The 15,197-nt window shown below is 43.4% G+C and overlaps 1 gene segment (V, D, J or C); it reads right to left on the bottom strand.

The window, feature by feature from the left end:
* LOC309555507 (Ig heavy chain C region, secreted form-like) overlaps positions 1-14,963 on the bottom strand; it is a 119,559-nt gene extending 104,596 nt beyond the window's left edge. Inside the window, exons 1-2 of the C gene segment in view lie at positions 14,760-14,963; positions 14,273-14,353 (exon numbers count right to left, since the gene is read on the bottom strand).
* Positions 14,964-15,197: the final 234 nt, after the last annotated feature.

The raw sequence follows: 15,197 nt of genomic DNA, 5'->3' as shown, positions 1-15,197 counted from the left end.
ATTGGAAAGTGGATTAATAGGGCCTTGGAGAAGTACATGCCATCCTTAGGTGGTTTGTCTTACAGGCACGTTGATCTAGAAGGTGGCATCCCGGGTCTGTATAGACAGGACAGGGTCCATCTCTCAGACGTTGGCCTGGATATTTTCAATTTAGGTGTGCAATCCGGCATCGAAATGGCCACTCTTGTGGGTTAGGCTGTCCTTGTTTGCAAGGTCAGCTGGTGGGGGTCTTTGTTAAAGGTTATAATGTTTGGTTCTGGCTCGAGTTCTGACAACTGGGACAAAAGTTTTTTTTTTTTTCCAAAAATATTTTATTAGGTTTTCGAGGAAAAAATAAATAAATAAACAACCATACAGGAAACACAACAAACAAAGGTAACCTCATAACAGAATGGCTGAGGTTAAAGAATTGGAAAAAGAAATAAAACAAGAACCAGGGCATGCCACTGCATAACGAGTAAGACCACACTTTACAACCTTTGGCCCCTCTCCCATCCAGAGGGGTCAAAAGAGGATGATAGGCAATAATATGACAACAAGCAAAAATGAACCAAGGTGGTAGTTGTAAGCTAAAAGGGCCTAGTGAGAAAAGGCATGAGTACAACTTGTGGGCGTCCGGAGTAATTTAGCAGCTGTGTGATTCGGTTAGTCCTTAGTGAGGTCAGTGAAGGGGGAAGGTCCCGGTTGGGCGTGAAAGTCTTTGCTCAGGGGGTGTAGGGGGGGGAATCCCCCGCTTTGCACGTGCTTTGATGTAGAGGTCTCATTTAGCTTGGAAATGATGGGGGGGGGGGGTAGTGGAAGAGAGACACATCCAGAGAGTCCCTGTTGAAGAGTGTCTCTAGTTCGGATTTTACATCTTTCATCGATGGGGGGGTAGAACGTATCCAGGATCTGAGAATGGCTCTTTTAGCGATCATCAGACAGGTTAGGATCCACGCCTTGTGTTGACGTATCAGTGGTAGATGAAGCTTGAGAGCATGTTGAGAGGCGGTCAATGGAGAGATTTCTATCGAACCAAAGAGGAAAGCATGGGGGTCCTTGGGGGGCAGATAGCCCACAATGTCAAAAATATAGGCCGCCTTCGAGGACCAGAAGCACGAGATCGGTGGACATGACCAGAGTCTATGAAACAAAGTTGGCCGGTGTTTGTGACACCATGGGCAACAGTGAAGAGGTGCATTAGTTGTGTTGGTCGAGAAGGGAGAATAAGCTCTACGGACAATCTTTAATTGCTGCTCTCTCCAGAATTTGTTGGTAACATAAGTGCAAATTGAGGTGTATCCATGCAAAATGAGTTCTCTGGACCCCTCTAGGGAGAGGTCTTTATCCCAAGGGAATTTACTGGGTATGCCCTTAAGAGCGCCAATGCGGAGTTGGAGTGGCTTGTAGATATGAGCCAGTTTGAGGTCATCTAGTTCTAACAAGCGGTCTATTATGGACGTGTGGGTTCTCTCCTGTTTAGTTTTGGCTATAGACATTGAGAAAGCAGTAGCCTGATGTACAAACAAAAAATGGGAAGCCGGCAGGTGGAACGGAGTTTGAAGAGCTGTAAAGGTTAGGGGGGAACCTGAGCCGGGGTCAAACAATTGAGAAAAGAATCATAAGCCGTGGTGGGCCCATGTGGAGAAGGCCACAGAGCCGCCAGGGGGCGTGAAGACTGGATGTCCCGCTATGGGTAATTTAGTAGAGAAGAAAGGAGAAAGGCTCAATTATTTATGGATTTCTCTCCATGCTATTTGAGTATCACTCAGCAGTACGTTGTGCTTCAAATGGGGGGGGGGGGGGGGAGAAGCCGTTTTGCTATGTAGGAGCGCAGGGAGTCCACATGGGTCTACCATACAGGATTCAAGGGAGAAATTTGAGTATTTGGAGGTACCCTTCAGCCAGTCCATGCCCACTCTGAGGAGACTAGATAAATTATAAAGCCGGGTGTCTGGAAGGTTGGCTCCGCCTTCACGTTTTGGAAGAAATAGTTTGGGCAGGGAGATTCTGGGTCTCTTTTTGATCCAGAGGAAGTGCGTGAGAGATTTATGTAAGGAGGTACTGTGTTTCAAGAGAAGTGGGATCATCTGAAGGGGATAGAGCAGTTTAGGAAAAGCCACCATTTTATATAGGTGGCACCTGCCCAGCAGTGAGAGGGGGAGGTTCGTCCAACTTTCAAGTTGTTTAGTTATTTTGGTCAGTACTGGAGGGAAGTTCAACCGATAAAGGGAGGAGGGGGTTTTACCGATTTTTATGCCCTGGTAGGTGATGTGGGAGGTCGCGACCGCGAAGGGGGAAGTAGAGGTCCACGGCGGGTTTCTGGCATGGAACAGAGGCAGTATTTCTCTTTTAGAATAGTTTATTCGTAGGCCGGAACATTTACGAAAAAGAATCAAAGATGTCCTTGATAAGCGGCATGTCTGAAGCGGGGTTAGTGGTGAAGAGTAGAATATCGTCAGCGAAGAGGGCCGAACGGACCTCTTCCCGACCTACTTGGACTCCGTGAAAAAGGGGGTTATGAAGAAGGAAACGTGAGAGAGGCTCCAGGGCAAGGTTAAAGAGAAGAGGGGACAGGGGGCACCCCTGTCTGGTAACCTTTGTGAGGGGGATATTGTTTGAGATGTTCCGGGAAGTGATCACCCGAGCACTTGGGGAAGAGTACATCGCTTCGACTAGGCGGAAGAAGGGGCCAGAGAAACCAAAGGTGGAAAGGACCATGCAGAGCCATTGGAAGCTAACGCTGTCGAAAGCTTTTTCCGCATCCAGGGATATAACTGCCAAATCTGCTGCGGGGTTGGCCTTCGCGTGTTCGAGTACCGTGAGGACTTTACGTATGTTGGAGATGGCTGAGCGGCCCTGGGTAAACCCTTCCTGAGATGGGTGAAAAAGGGAGGGCATTAACATGGCCAGTCTGTTGGCCATAATTTTCGACAGGATTTTCAAATCTAAATTCAGGAGTGATATGGGGCGGTAGGAGCCCGGGTCAGTGGTATCTTTGTTGGGTTTCGGGATAAGTTTGATACGTGCCTGGAGGCCAGACGGCATATAGTTGCCACCCGACAATATTGCATGGTATGTAGCAGTCAGGATGGGGGAGAGCAAGGAGGACATCAGCTTGTAAAAGTCAGCCGTATATCCGTCGGGGCCAGGGGCCTTGCCCGTAGGAAGGGATTTGATCATGGACTCTACTTCTTCCAGTGACACCGGGGCGTTCAGAGTGGAGAGTTGGGTGTGGTCCAACTTGGGGAGCTGGAGTCTAGCTAGGAAGGATTGCGCTTCGTTAGGATCAATAGGGTCAGGACCATAAAGTTTGGTGTAGAATTGTTCCATTATGTGGTTAATTATCTGGGGATCAGTGGATACCTGTCCCGAGGAATCTTTCAGGGCTAAGATGTGCAACGGGGTGTAGGGGCCTTTGCACATGCGAGCAACAAGTTTGCCCGCTTTATTGCCAAATTTAAAATATTGGAGATCGGTTATAGATGAGCGGATATTCTCCTGTGTTTTGGCCCATAAGTCGAAGGCAGTTTTTGCCTCCTTCCAGGCAGTTCTATGGTCGGGCGTGTTCTGCCGGGAGAGTCGGGCTTGGGCAGACCTCAGGGAGGCGCTAGCCGCCAGGAAGTGGCGGTTTGCATTTCGCTTATAGGCTGCTGAGAAGGCAATCATTTTTATCCCTGAGCACTGCTTTGCCCGTCTCCAACAGCAGATTAGGGTCGTCAGTGTGTGCGGAGTTGTCCTCCAGGAAATTCGACCAGGTCTCTGCCAGGGCCTGTTTAAGTTCATAGTTATTAGCCAAATATGCTGGGAAGCGCCACTCGGCTGTGGGGGTTCTGCTGGGCAGATACATCAGGTAAGTGGAGATGGGGGAATGGTCTGAGAGAACCATGTCCTCTATGACAGGGTCACGGGTGTAGGGAAGCACTAAAGAGTTGGCCAAAAAGCAGTCCCTGTGCGAAAGGGAATCATGAGGCGGGGAATAGAATGTGAAATCTCTGGCAATGGGGTGGGCAGTCCGCCAGACATCCGTTAGGTGTAAAGAATCAGCAAATTGGGCTAGCAGGGTAGACGATGGACGTGTGGGCAAGACGGGGTGGGGGTGGGCCGGCGATTTATCCTCTAGTGGGCTGATGACCGCATTAAAATCTCCACCAACTAAAAGTGGGAGGTGCATGTAAGGGGCCAATTTCGAAGTGAGGTAATGAAAACAGGTTTTAGTAGGTGGTGTGGGGGCATAGACAACCGCTAGAGCCAGTTCTTTCGCGTGTATTCGCAGTTTGGCAATGAGCAGTCGGCCGTCGTCGTCAGTATCAATGGAGATTACGTCGTAAGGGAGGTTTTTGTGTATGAGAAGGAGCACACCTGCCTTCTCCTTAGGAGTGGCTGAGCCATAAACTTGGCCCACCCACAATTTACGAATGCGGGGAAAGTCACAGGAAGGAAGGTGTGTCTCTTGAAGTATAGCGACATCTTGTTTCAAGTGGCGTAGAATGGCCATTCGTTTGTTCGGGGACCTAAGACCCTTGACATTCCATGAAGTTATTTTCAAATCAAGGGGGTGGAGGGGGCGGGGGCTTCATAGATGGCATTATAACGTCAGGTAGGGATGTAATCAGGGACGCCAAAGTAGCACACCTACAGATGGGAATGTAGGTGGGACTGGGGGTGTAGCCTATCAGGATGGGCGTGCAGTGGACAGTTTTCCTGCAACCTAAACAGTGTAACAACAAAAGAAACAATCGGGAACAGTAGAGGAGGACTTCATTTTTTTCCCCATAAGTAACTCCACTACCGATAGCGTTACCGGAGAGTTGCCTGATCCGCTCACGGGGTAGATCAATGACTATCGTCCCAGGAGGAAGGAGTCATAAGTGAGTAGCGACTTGAGGACTAGGGAGCGAGGTATTCCCAGGCGTGGAATATGTTGTGCAGTCTCCGGTAAAGCTGTGGGCGAAACAGAATAAACAATAGTACTGTGAAGACACACAACGTAGTACAGAAACAATATACAACCCAGACATCAAATTCAGAGGCCAAGCAGAAGTGGGGCATGGGCCCGGCATTTAGCCAGATTTAGGCAGGGGGGGTGAGTGAATACCCTTACATAGGCATCACCTTCAGCGTGAGTATAGCATGATAAGGAAAGTATGCCTCCGAGAGAGATGGCCCAGGTCATGTATTGTATACAACAGAACTGGCGGGTCCTGATGAGAAACCAGAAAAGGCTGAATTTTGAGGGGCCTGGCTCATCTGGATTTGCCAGACAAACGAGCTCTTTTCGGGGAATCCTTCTTGGGGCTGCAGAGGTCCCTAGATCCAGGAGAGAGGGAGGGTGCAGCGGGAGGGTTAGTGTCCATGGACAGGTGTAGATGCGTTTGAACATAGTCAGCGGCTTTCTCTGGATGAGAAAAGGATTTGGATTCGCCAGACGGGTCCGTGAAGCGGAGTACAGCAGGATACGCTAAGGTGAATTTAATTCCTTTCTGGAATAGAGCATTGCAGGAGGGTTGAAACGTTTTGCGCCTGCGGGCGACTTCCTGCGAGTAATCAGCGAATAGAAGCAGGCGGTGGCCATCAAGATGAAGGGACTTTGCGTTGTGGAAAGATTTTAAAATTGCAGTTCTGTCAGTATAATTCAAGTAACGCACAATCACAGGGCGAGGCGTGCGTCGGTCATTTGAAGGAGATCCATAAAAGTTTAAAGTAACCTGTGTATTGTATCCTGTTTAATGCGTTAATGGTTATTGAGGATGTTTGTTTATGATTATCACCAATAAAGTGCCTGTTGCCTAATGGCTTTTTTTCTTGTCATTTGGTTTTATTTGGGGACTGTTGTTGGGAGGGTTGAGGTGTGTCCTGCAATCCCATACCCCATGCAAACGCCCAGAGTCCAGACATGAAAAAACCTTCCAGTCAACGCTGTGTCACTAATCAGAAATGAAAAAACACCCAGTGTCAATCCCCATCAGATTGTTTTAGTGAGATGATTTGTTATTTATTTTATAAAAGGAAGCTGCCTATTTGTATTTATTTTACACTGTATTCTTATATTGTTTTATTTTTTATCACCATTGTTTGGTAAATTGAGCGCAACACTAACTGGTGGATGGGACTTGTAGTGAATGCAATGCCATTCAATTTTTTTGCAATCTCAAACTTGAGAAAAAGTCACCATTGTACTAATTTGTGCCCTTATCATCAAGCCAACTAGATCATATGGTATTGTTATGCTAACAATGTATAAAATGTATCTTTCCCCCAAAAAATAAGTAAACTAATTGGAGACATGTCTTTGTGACACACTCCTTTTATATAAGACCATATAGCTATAAGTTCTGCTTAAATCAAGCAAGATGGAGCACTTTTTGGTGTGCATCTGTCTTAGTTAAAAAAAAAACTGCTGGCAAAATAATCTGCTGGCATGCTTAATACTTGCATAAATGAAATGCACGGCATTGCTTACACTTGCTACTGTGTTACTGATATCAGTTTAATACTTCTGTTCAAATAGAAGTTTAGAAAACCCTAACATTTGTGATTATTGGTATAAGGTTATGGGGTAGAAGAGTGTAGGAAAAAAAAAAACCCTTGCACTTGGGGTAGAAGAGTGTGATGTGTGAGGGTAAAAAAGTGTTAAGCATAGGGAAACTGAACTGCAATGAAGCCTAAACTCCCATAGACTTGAAATGTAAACAAGAGCACTAAAATAACTGAAATATCTTTTTTTTTTATATATATTTGTTTAACATTTCGAAGGAGCCTGCATCAATTTGTGAGTGTAAACATATGTATGGAAATATTGGGTGACATTTACTATTTTCGCTAATACATTGTATACTTTGAAATAATGGAAACAATATTTTTATTTTTTTGTGAGGGACACAAGATTTTATAGTTGACACTTTTACAGTTCTGTACATTTGTATGTTTGTTTGTTGTTTAGCTAAACCTTCATTCTAAAAAAAATGGTTTGTGGTATTTACCTAATAGATAGATAAAGGATAAGTTCAGCTTCTGAACATGTTACACCCATATTTAGCCCCCTCACAACCCTTTCCTGTGACATCTGTAAATTAATGTACTACAAGTCCCATCTTCCACTGTGGCAAATGATTTGTAGTTCTCAATGAACTAGGAGGGTACTGATTAGTTCACTGACACTTCCTGCAGCTGAGTAAGTGTCTACCCATATGGAGGTATGGGCAAGGGTGTAGGAACCCACACAAATCTGGGGGGGACAGCATTTTTACTCGCCAGGTATATGCTTTTCCGTGCCCCCCATCAATGCAGAGTTCAGCGCGCGAGCCCCTTTCAATGCAGAGCGCCACAGCATTGTCCCCAATCACTGCAGAGCACCACAGCATTGTCCCCAATCACTGCAGAGCGCCACAGCATTGTCCCCAATCACTGCAGAGTGCCCACAGCATTGTACCCCAATGATTGCAGAGTGCCCACAGCATTGTACCCCAATGATTGCAGAGTGCCCACAGCATTGTACCCCAATAATTGCAGAGTGCCACAGTCAGCATTGTACTCCAATGATTGCAGAGTGCCACAGCATTGTCTCCCAATCAATGCAGAGACCAGCGTGCGTGCTCCCTTCAACCCAATGCACTTACCTGGCGGCGGCGGCTCGGCTATCGGCGGCGGCGGGAAGGTGAGCGGCTTCTCCCTCGTCCTCTTCTGCGGCGGGAACCGGCGGGCGGCCTCTCCTCTTCTCTGCGGCGGGAAGGTGAGCGGCGGTGACGGTGAGTGACTGACGCACGCACCGGCACCGCCCCCATTGCGACGTCAGTGATCGGATGTCCTGGATGATGATTGGTCCAGGCTGGAGACTGGACCAATCACAGCCAGGACATCACGAAGGTGGGGGTGGCCAAGCGCTCTTTCCTGCGCCCAAGTTACGCCCCCAGAAGGCAGCCAATCGGCACCTTTCTGGGTCGTAAACCCCACTAAACTGGGGGGGGGATTTCACCATACCTGTCCCCCCCGCATTATTTCCTGGGGGGGGGGATGTGTCCCCCCCGTCCCCCCCGGTTCCTACGCCCATGGGTATGGGCAGATAGCTGTCAGCAGTGTCTGCAGAGGTCTGACATTGGAACTACAATCCACTGATTGTGGGTGCAATGCTTTGTAGACTCCAGTGTAAAAAAAATAATAAATGCATATTTTTTTACTTGCAAAATCGTGTACATTTCTTTTTTTCTTTTACCAAAGGTAAACTTAGCAGCATTTTGCAATCAACATTTTAAATAAATTAATACAACAATATAAAACATACATTAGCAAAACTTAAAAACTAGTGCTTGAAAAAAATTCAATTATACCAACAAATTATTGTGAGCTATTTTAACTTAACTTTGTGTTTTTCCAATTAAAGAGATTTTGTTCTGAAAACCTAAATTAAGTGACTCATAAAAATTAAGAATTTTTTATCATGTTAGCAAAACATTGCCCTATTTATTACAGGAATTTATATAGTGCTGAACATTTTACACATTCCTTACATACTTTCATTTTAGTCCCTGCCCTTATGGATGGATGTAAGTATGTAAGGTTCCTAGCCTGCCTACATACTGTATGTCAGGTAATCTACCAACAAAGTCTTTGGAGTCGGGAAAGAAACCCATGCAAGCACAGAGAGAACATGGAAACTCCTTACAGGTAGCATTCTGGCCAGAATTAAAACAGAAGACGCCATTGCTGTAAGACAGAAGTACTAACCCCTAAACCACTTAGCCTTCATTTTAGTTCTACCACTTCTACTGTGTAATATAATATAATGTGGTTACAGGAAAATGTTTTGACAGAACTGTGTTGCTAAATAAAAAAAGTTATTTCTTTATTACCATTGTAGCAGAATTTCCAGCCTTTGTGCTAGATGTGGGTTTGCCAGGGTTACCACTAGTAGCAAAAGCACATTTAAGCATGTTCTCCAAGTGTGAGTACTGAGACAAGAAACAGTCCAGCATCTTTGGATTTTGTATTTATTTTAGGGACTTGGATGGGAGAAGGGAATGAGTGGAATACTCCTCTGGCTAGACTATACACAATGTAATGGGACAACTGAGAAAACGCCTTTTGACGCTGACTTGACGCCGGCTGAATGCCGGTCAATGCCGGTTGGCACTTGTTAACACTGACTTGCTGTCTGTGAACTTGAAATGATTTCTGAAACTTTCTTGTGGCTCAAAAGTCCTTTGTACTGCTCCCTTTAGCCTTCCTGGCTGAGGTAGCAATTTGTAAGCATTGCTGCAACTCTTAACTCTTCAGGGCCCACACACACTGGCACCCTCTTTCTCTTCAGGGTCTAAACACTGGCACCCCCTTTCTATAACTTCTGCACAGGTTAGCTGGCTCCTGGATCCCTCTGACCTTACGGAGTGATCCCCTATCCTAGGCAGACCCCGGGGAAGTTTACAGTACTCATGACACTGCTTTCCTGGAAACTCCGACCCCCACAGTTCCGCTTGGTCCTCAGCACACTGGATCCCTCTCTGTAGCTCAGCTCAACCTTCTGTCCTCTAGGCCAGCCGCCCAGGGCATCCGTCCCACGCCGACAGGAGGAGAGACAGCCGTCACCTCCCTCCTGGGACTCTGCTTCCCACCAAAGACACCCTGCCATGTGCTCCCCTCAGACTTATATCCCCCTCCCAGGATGCATTGCGGCAGAATCTGCCCACTGCGATGGATACAAGCCCTGGTGTGCTATTGGTCAGGTTTCCTCCACTGTCCAATAAGAGCCCTCATTGGATACAGTGGGGAGACTCCCCAACTCAACAGTCACACCTGAGAACACATGACAGCCTGACAGAATAATTGAACCCTGCTGATAAGCAGACAAGATCTCCCCTTATAGGTTACCTAGCACCTACCTAGGAGGGTGCTACACCATATATAATCAAATGTACATTAGCAATAAAATCGCATCACTATTAAATTGTATACAATATGTTAAGGCCGAAGTCTCATTCCCTATGAAAAAAAGGCAAATTTACAACAAAGAAAAAAAATGTGTTATAAATTGTACTTATATTTCTATTTGTTGTAAATATATTTACAACAGTGGTGCATTTTGTTGTTTATTTACATTTGGTTATATATGGTAATATAGAGATATTTTTAGTGTAGCAATACAACTATGTCAAAAACATGTTCTAGCGTTTACATTACATTACACACTAGAAGTGCTAAGTAGGATAAAGCTAAGTGGCTTAGTGGTCAGCACATTTGCCTTGCAGCAGTGGAGTCTTCAGTTTGAATCCAGGCCAGGAAACTATCTGCATAGTTTGCATATTTTCCCTGTGCTTCCGTGGGTATCCTGCCACATTGCAAAGACTTTGTTGGTAGGTTAATTGACATACTGTATATATGTGAACCAGGAACCTTCCCTTTGAAGTGCCATGAGGGCAGGCACTAATGTGAAAATATGTAGGGTGCTGCACAAAATTTACAGCACGATATATAAGTGTTTGTAATAAATAAGGCAATGTGTTGCTAACACAGAATAAAGTTCTAAATGTTTACCGTTTTTTTTAAGTGATCACATTCCCTCTGTTCTCAGCTGAATAAGAGCTGGGGGGGAGAGAAGCAGCAGCACACTGAGCTTGCCAGTACATGGCTGTGCAGTGGGAGCCTGTCAGGACAAGTCTGGTTATTTGAGGAGAGTACACTGAGTTCCCAGCATAGCTAGAGAACATACCACGGTGTGCTCTTCTGCTTAGAGTGGTCAGTTTTTATTAGGAAAGCAAGAGGACTGGCAGGAACATCAGGGATTTCACATAAGGGAAGCAATACAAAGAGAGCAGGGTATATTCTCATGCAAGCACATGGTACAGCAGGCACATATCAGGAATATGAAGTGTTGGGGTAACACATGCTTTAAGTTTTCCAACTAAATATCTTTAATTGGGAAAACATAGAGTGTTTTAAGTTAAAATAGCTTACAAGAAATTGTTGGTGTTCATTTTTTTTTTTTCAAGTACTAGTTGATGACTTAAAAGAGAAGTGTCCTCAAAATCCACAGAAGCAAAAGTGTTGAAACTATATTAATATCTACTGTTTTCTGATAATACCTGAGCCATCAGGAAATCCCTTTGTAAAATGCCAGTGACATACTGAAGCAGAGCATGATCCCCTCCATTCGGAGACTGGGCACCAGGGCAGTATTCCAACAGGATAACAACCCCAAACACACCTCGAAGACGACCACTGCCTTGCTAAAGAAGCTGAGAGTAAAGGTGATGGACTGGCCAAACATGTCTCCAGACCTAAACCCTATTGAGCATCTCTGGGGCATTCTCAAACCGAAGGTGGAGGAGAGCAAGGTCTCTAACATCCACCAGCTCTGTGATGTCGTCATGGAGGAGTGGAAGAGGGCTCCGGTGGCAACCTAAAAAGCTCTGGTGAACTCCATGCCCAGGAAGGTTAGGGCAGTGCTGGAAAATAATGGTGGCCATACAAAATATTGACACTTTAGGCCCAATTTGGACATTTTAGGGGTTTACTCACTTTTGTTGCCAGCGGTTTAGACATTAATGGCTGTGTGTTGAGTTATTTTGAGGGGACAGCAAATTTACACTGTTATACAAGCTGTACACTCAATACTTAACATTGTAGCAAAGTGTCATTTCTTCAGTGGTGTCACATAAAAAGATGTAATAAAATAGTTACAAAAATGTGCGGGGTGTACTCACTTTTGTGAGATATATATATATATATATATATATATATATATATACACACAGTATGTATATATATATATATATATATATATATATATATATATATATATATATATATACCGATCAGCCATAACATTATGACCCCTGACAGGTAAAGGGAAAATGTCATTACAATGGCATCTGAAAATTGGTGGGATATATTAGGCAGCAAGTGAACATGTTGTCCATGAAGCTGATGTGGTGAAAGCAGAAGAAAATGAGCATCGTAGTTTGTTGTGTATGGGGCTGTGAAGCCCATGATGACCCGTGTCTACAGCCAAAATCTTCTAAAATAGTCACATGAACATCAGAACTGGACTACAGAGCAATGGAAGAAGGTATGCTGGTGGCCAAGCCAAACTCTTGAAAAACAACTCCAAACCATAACCCCCCTCCACCAAATGATTTCGACCAGTGCACAAAGCAAGGTCTGTAAAGACATGGATGAGCGAGTTTGAGGTGGAGGAACTTGACTGGCCTACACAAAGTGCTGAACTCAACCGGATTCATCCCAAACACGTTTGGGATGAATTAGAGTGCAGACAGCGATCCAGGCCTTCTCGTCCAACATCAGTGCCTAACCTCACAAATGCGATTAGGCAACCTCCGCAACAGGCTTGGCAGGGGATACGGCTGTTCCCTTCCCCCCCCCTCCTCCCCTCCTCCCTGTTACAAAACATAGGCCATCTGGATATACTCTCTGACGCTGGCAGACACCAGCATGACGCCCAAGATGTTTACATCTAACAATATGAGGCTTGAACCTTGGCCTATGGTGACATATTGGACACATGCCAGTTGAACTGAACTTGCCATTTTGGAAGTTTGCAACAATTGGTCGTATGACTATTGTGTTTAATTCTGTATGCTACAGAGCTTGGCTGTATAAAAAAAAAAAAAAAACAAAGAAATTTCCATGCTCAACTTACCGACCAGCCTGCAACCAACCATATTGACCTGTCCAATAGTACTGTATGTATATATAAAAACAGGGGTTTAGTTGCACACATTTGCAAATACATGCGTAACCACAGAGCCCCAGGAAGACACCCCATTTTCTGTGGACCTAAACTCTAATTTCTGTGTGCCTCCAACAATGGAAGCACAGATATAGGGCAGATAAACCTGGAGGGAGCCCACTCCTACTCCTACTCGCATATAAAAAAAAAACAAAGAAGTTTCCAAGCTCAACTTACCGACCAGCCTGCGACCAGCCGAATTGACCTGTCCAACAATATGCATTAAAAACAGGTATTTAGTTGCACATGTTTTCAAATACATGCTTGGCTGTAGTTTTCTTCCTGATGAAGCGGGCAGTGACCTGTGAAACTTGTCAAAGTCACAGCAAGCCACCCATCACCCAACTTTGGCAGGGATGATGAGGAAATTATTACAAAGTTTAATATAGTTCTATGTACATGTGTATATTTTTTGTATCGATATATGAGTGTTCTTTTACTGCTTACATGCTTTTAATCTTTATACAATAGACATTTGATATTTTATCATATTCGAGGTGGTACGGTTAAAGTCCTTATTTAGTTTCTAGGGTTTTTTGTTCTGGAAGAATGGCCAAAAATTCCAATAGACACACTCCTAAACCTTGTGGACAGCCTTTCCAGAAAAGTTGAAGCTGTTATAGCTGCAAAGGGTGGGCCAACTGAATATTGAACCCTACGGACTAAGACCGGGATGCCAATAAAGTTCATGTATGTGTAAAGACAGGTGTCCCAATACTTTTGCAATATAGTGTATATATATATATATATATATATATATATATATATATATATATATATATATATAAACTATTATAGATGTTTTTTTTTCTAGAACTGTAGCATAAGAACAGTTTTCAAAAGAGTATGTAATAGTCATCCTTTCATCACAAGGTACAAAATAAAAGCTAGTGCCAGCCCTCACAGCATACTCTAGCTCTCAAGATTTGACCAGTAACTATGAAAAGTACAATTATATTAGACTGAGGTGAAGTCCAGAGTACAGGTAAATATATCACAATGTAAATATATTGTCCAATGTTAGTGGCAATAAAAGAGTTAGGGCCACACTTTCCAGAGGAACCTTGGTGCTAAGGTGTGACTTCCACACAAAAATAAAAAAAAACTTAATTATACACTTTGTCATGTGTGTTTTTCATTGTATTGTGTCTAATACTTGTATTTCTAATTTATATGAGAACTGCATTTACTGACATGTAGAGTGAGTGAAATTAAATATTGCAGTTTGTATAGGATCAGATTTAAATATATATTACAAAAAAAAGCGAAATGTTGTTTTCAGATATTTTTGTGAATAATCAAAAATGTAAAATGCATTTGACAATTTAAAATAGATGACATTGTTAACAGACATTATTCAATGCAGTAATATAATACAATATATATAAACAGAAATCACTCTAAACTGTAAAAGCATAAAATATTAAAAACCACAGAAAACTGTTTTTATTTATGAAAGGGTTTAAAACAAATTTGAATTATATCCACAATTTCAAATTTGAAAAAATACTTGAAAAATATAAATGATAAAAACCAAATGATAAAACTTACTTGAAATGATCAGTTGTGTCCCTTCCCCAAAGCGTTGTCCATTGTATGCACTGTGATTCATAGCTTACTTAAAAGTAACAGCTGTTTAGATACAGAATTTAACATAGGAGAGAACAAAGAATATCTGGCTTTTAGTTTCTGTAACTATTGGAAACTGCAAAAATAATTTATTTAGTTAGTTATTCAGTCAGTTAGTTATTCAGTTAGCTGAACACATCACTATATGGAATCAATATTTCTCACAATAGATGTGCTGAAACTTTAGGGTACTATTCATGCTAATGTAGATACAACAACAATGTATTATTATTAAAGTTAGTGCAAAAATATGAAAAAATAAGAATAAAAACAATCAAAGATCAATAAAAAGTCCATATATGTGAAATAGAGCACAAAAAGTCCTAAAGCTCATGATATGGAACTGTGAATCAATCTGAATGCTAAGTGCTCTCCAAGTGAATGACACCAGTGCTCACACACTCCTTACCAGATGGAGAGATCTCAGTAAACAGAGATCAATTGCACTTTGCTGTGATACAGCCACAATATCCCCAACAGCAATTCAGGTTTGATATAGCTCCAGACAGATGGAAAGAACGCAACATATAGAGATCAAATGCGCCTCGTGGTGACCCAGCTACAATATCTCCAACAGCTACTATGGTTTGCTTTGGCTCCATTCATATGGCATATGAGGTAAAGACAGAAAGAAGGGAAACTCATAGTGCAGCAAATATTAAAACTGTATTGCAGTAATCCACTCACATGAAATAAATGGGAAAATTGCAGTATATATAAACCAAGATTGCGTCACAGGCCTGGACTTCACCCAAGGGAAGGAGAATGGCCTGCAACATCAACAGGAACATTTAAACATTAAACGAGCTAAAGGATACAGCTGTACACAATCTTGATTATAAAATCA

Source organism: Pelophylax lessonae (assembly GCF_965119305.1).
Source record: "Pelophylax lessonae genome assembly, chromosome: 5".
Classification (NCBI taxonomy): Eukaryota; Metazoa; Chordata; class Amphibia; order Anura; family Ranidae; genus Pelophylax; species Pelophylax lessonae.
The sequence above is the reverse complement of the archived record's forward strand: the minus strand, read 5'-3'. Positions and strand labels throughout refer to the sequence as shown.